Raw genomic sequence first — 4,721 nt, 5'->3', positions numbered from 1 at the left:
AATAAAACCATTCCCAGATCCCACCCAGCACAGGGAATAAAACCATTCCCAGATCCCACCCAGCACAGGGAATAAAACCATTCCCAGATCCCACCTAATATAGGGAATAAAACCATTGTCAGATCCCTCCTGGCACAGGGAGTAAAACCATTCCCAGATCCCACCTGGCACAGGGATTAAAACCATTCCCAGATCCCACCTGGCACAGGGATTAAAACCATTCCCAGATCCCACCTAGCACAGGGAATAAAACCATTCCCAGATAACACCTGGCACAGGGAATAAAACCATTCCCAGATCCCACCTAGCACAGGGAATAAAACCATTCCCAGATCCCACCTGGCACAGGGAGTAAAACCATTGCCAGATCCCACCTGGCACAGGGAATAAAACCATTCCCAGATCCCACCTAATGCAGGGAGTAAAACCATTCCCAGATCCCACCTGGCACAGGGAATAAAACCATTCCCAGATCCTACCTGGCACAGGGAATAAAACCATTCCCAGATCCCACTTAATACAGGGAATAAAACCATTCCCAGCTCCCAGGAGCAGCAGGAATTGTGCCAGGAACAGCCACGGATGTGTTTGAGGGGATCAGACCAGAAGGGCTCGGGCACCTTCAGATTTTGGGGAATTGGATTTTGGAAGAGGTGACCCCATCATGGCCCTCCTGGTTTTCCCTCCATCCTCATCCTGATGCGTTTTAAATTCATTTTTGGCAACAAAATCCCAGCATTTTGGTACCAGCAACTATTGCAAATTGGAGAGAATTCCCAATTCAGCAGGATTTCATGGAGCTCAAGAACAAGTTCACTTCTCTCTCTGTATTTTTTTTTTAATATAAATAAAATCTTTTTCCCTGTTGCTGCTCTCCTGTTAATTCCTAATTGGACAAGGCAGGTTCTTTCCTATTTCCAGTAGGGCTGTGCAAAATGATGAGATCCATTAGCTTTTCCAAGGGAAAAAAAAGAAAGTCTCCATGCCTTCTCCAAACCCTCCCTCGGAACACACGTGCTCTGTGCAGGGTAATTTTGTTCGGGGYAATTTATTTGTGCCAATTTCCTGGAGGTCTTGCAGGATATGTGACTCCATTTTTTGGTGATTTTCCAYGTAAATTTGGGATTAATTTTCCCTTGGAGCAATATTTAAGTGTAAAATATCTCCTAAGACAGGATTTTTGTTCTTTTTTTTTATTATTATTTTTGCAGGAACAAYGTGGTCTAGTGGAAGGTGAGGTTGGAATAGATCAATTTTAACCAAATTCTAACTCAAATTATTCCATGATTCTGTGGATCCAATTCCTGGCTCGTTCACTGCTGTGTTTTGGGGCTAACAGGGAGTTGTTATCCCAAAAACACCTCAAACCACAGCCCCAGCTTCCCCCCAAGTCCTGAGCACTGGGAATTGTAATTCCAATTAATCTGGGAGACCTTAATCCCAAAAATTGCTCCCAACTGAAAAATGAAGGTTCTATAAATCACCCATGAGTGGTGAGAAGGTTGAACATCAGGAATTCAGGAGAGGACCACTGGGATTATTTAGGATAAAACTTCAAAATGGGGAAAATGTAAGGAGGAGGCAGCTCTGGAGTGCCCGGAGAAGGAGCAGAGCTGTGGAGTGGAAGCACAAAAACTTCAGCACCCAAAACCCAAATAAACCTGTGCCCTGGGAAGGCAGATCCCTAATTTAAACCAGGGGAGATCCCATAATTCCAATCAGAGGAGATTTCTAATTCCAATCAGAGGAGATCCCATAATTGCAGTCAGAGGAGATCCCCAATTCCAATCCCACAGCTGGACCCCAAATGTCACCACCCACAGACCCCAAACGTCACCACTGGAGTCACCATTTTTTGGGACAAATGGACAAAAGCCAAGAGGTCCCTGAACCTTGATGCCACCACCATCATGGGATGTCCCAAATGCAGGTTTGGAGCATCCTTCCCACAGCAGCAGGAAGGTTTTGGGATTTCCTGCAGGAAACCTCTCATTCCAGTGTGAATTTTCACACTTTGAGAGGTGGAATTTGGAAGCCAGGAAGGTCTGTTACCACCCACAGACCCCTAATGTCACCACCCACAGACCCCAAACGTCAACACCCACAGACCCCAAATTCACCACCACAGACCCCAAATGTCACCACCCACAGACCCCAAATGTCACCACTGGAGCCACCATTTTTTGGGACAAATGGACGCAGGTCAAGAGGTCCCTGAACCTTGATGCCACCACCATCATGGGATGTCCCAAATGCAGGTTTGGAGCATCCTTCCCACGGCAGCAGGAAGGTTTTGGGATTTCCTGCAGGAAACCTCTCATTCCAGTGTGAATTTTCACACTTTGAGAGGTGGAATTTGGAAGCCAGGARGGGAAAATGGCAATCCAGGAGCAGGGAGGARGGGAAGGWGCTCGGGAAAAGGCRGCTTGGAAATGAACTTCCCAAAATAACGGGAATTCAACGCTAAGCAAAACAGCCGGCCGCAGACGGACTTAATCACAGCAGAGTGAGGGCAGCTCGTTAAATAAACTGCACAGTCCAAAGTGTTGATTTTGGGGATATATTCAGKCTATCAGCTCCTCGGGAGAGCAAATAAACCTCGGGAATTGCTCGGCAGAAAGGTCCCGGGAGCGCTGAGATGAGGGAAAACCCAAATCCGAGCCCTGGCTGGCACAGGAGGCCCAGAAAGGCTCCTTCCCAAGGATGGAGGCAGGGCTGGGAAGGGAACGGGGATTTCCGTGGCACTTCAGGAGCATTTTTCTTGCCTGATTCCTCATTTTTTCTGCACCGTAATCCCAGTTCTACCATAAAAAATGTTAATGTGGGATTGTGGTCGGTGGAACCCTCCCTGGCCGTGAGTTGCTTCGGGGCTGCTTCTTTCCCAAAATTGTGTTTGCCAACCCTTCCCAGCCCTGCGGTGTAAACTGGGATAGAACTTTTGATCCTTCTCCTCCTGTTTTCCTTCCTGTCCAGCTTTGTTTTTGGGAACAGACAATCCATGGCTCAGGGCTCACTAAGGAGTTTCCCGTTGGTTTTGCCGGCCCAAGGTTATCCGTGCAGAAGTGGCACAAAAAGTTCAGCTTTTCCGTAAATCCAACATCCTGGAAATCTTTGACCGGAATTGTTTGGGATTGTGGGGTAATTTGGGCTCACCCTATAAAAGGCATCACATCCTAATCATCACAACCCAACAGATCCATTGGGAAAGGAYGGCACAATCCCTATGGATGTGGGAATCAGGGAGCAGTCAGAGGGGCCTGGCAGCACCCAAAACCTCACCAGCAAAGCCCACAACACTGAAAATTTTTTCCAATTTTCTGATTGGAAAACATTGCTGATTTACCAATCCAGGAAAAACCACAGAGCTGTTTCCTTACCTCCCTCAGCTGGATCCACGTTCCGGTGGGAAGTGGCACAGTCTGGGATGGCCCCGCTGTTAATCCAGGCTTGTTCTCCACTCCCAGCCCCTCATCTGCCCCTGGACACCTTTGGGATGAATAAAAACAACCCCATTGAGCCATTTTTTTTTTTTTTTAGCAAACAGGTTTGTGTTGCTGCTCCATCATTTTCCCACTTCTGGTTTATTCGGGGTTATCAGCAGTGGAACAGCAACAGGGAAAAGCACCGGAGGGATGTGAGGAGGAAAGGCTGCAGGACAGAGCAAAAAAACCCTTTGTGACAGTGGGACTGATCCCTGTCCTACAGGAATGGGGTTGGAAGGGTTTCCCAGCCGGTCCCACAGCTGGGGGAGGCTGTGGATGGAATTAGGGCTCCTTGGAGCCCCCCAAATTCCAGCTCTTCCCCCAAACACTTCCCATCATTCCAGCTCTTCCCCCAAACATTTCCCATCATTCCAGCTCCCAGCCAGGCCTTGGGAAAAGTGGCTTCTGCAGACTCCTGGAGATGATTTGAGTGGTGGAGATCCAAACTTCTCCTCTCCATCACCACCTGCCTGAAATGTGAGCATTTCCTGGAGATGGAGCAACACCGAACCTCAGGAAAGGCAGGAATTTTCACGGATTCCTCCTCTTCCTCTGTTCCCCTCCAAACCCAAGCGGTGGAGCAGCCAGAGCTCAGTCTGAGCGCCCAGGATCCCCATGGCAAAGGGCAGAGCTGATCCCAGAGCCCAGCAAAGGGCAGAGCTGATCCCAGAGCCCAGATCAGCTTTTCCTGGAGCAGCCACCACCCCTCTGACAGCTCGGAGCCCTTTCCAGCCCACTGAACTCTCCTCCTGTCACCGCGCATTGGGAAAAAAATCTCCAGCCATCCAAAAACGCATTCCAGCAGGGCCTCCAGGTAATTCCTCAACCTTGAGACAGGCCTGGAGAGCGATCATCCCCTCCTTAATCCCCTAAAAACATCTCTGGGAAGGGCAGGGTGGCTTCCCCCACACTCCTGCCTTGCCCCAAAGCTCCTCATTCCCTCTCGGGGTCTGGAATCTTCCACGAGTTTTCTTCCAGGTCACGGAGCCGGTGAAGAACAGCGGGATGGCAGCGTGGGGGATGGCATTCCTGTGATGGGACGTGGCCAGAAGGGCTTTCCCCAGCTGGAATCTCACTCAGTTTKTATTTGTGTTTTGTATTAATTCGTTTATATTTGTATTTTGTGTTAATTTGGTGTTAATGTCGATTACGCAGCAGGTAGGGACTGCCATGGTGAGAAAATTAGAGCTAATTAATTTCTCATTAATACCTGAACTCATTAATACCATCCTCCGGGCA

At 48.7% G+C, this 4,721-nt stretch overlaps 1 protein-coding gene across 1 annotated transcript in view; it reads right to left on the bottom strand.

The window, feature by feature from the left end:
- The window catches only part of ZNF469 (zinc finger protein 469), a 72,852-nt gene extending 69,424 nt beyond the window's left edge, over nt 1–3,428 (bottom strand). The window contains exon 1 of the mRNA XM_057384467.1: nt 3,378–3,428. The gene's annotated coding sequence lies outside the window, so the exon portion shown is untranslated. The remainder of the gene's footprint in view (nt 1–3,377) is intronic.
- Between the last annotated feature and the right edge of the window lie 1,293 nt (nt 3,429–4,721).

Source organism: Malurus melanocephalus, unplaced genomic scaffold (genome assembly GCF_030028575.1).
Source record: "Malurus melanocephalus ecotype Western Australia unplaced genomic scaffold, MMel_1.1 scaffold_710, whole genome shotgun sequence".
Classification (NCBI taxonomy): domain Eukaryota; kingdom Metazoa; phylum Chordata; class Aves; order Passeriformes; family Maluridae; genus Malurus; species Malurus melanocephalus.
This window is presented reverse-complemented; position numbering and strand designations above follow the sequence as displayed.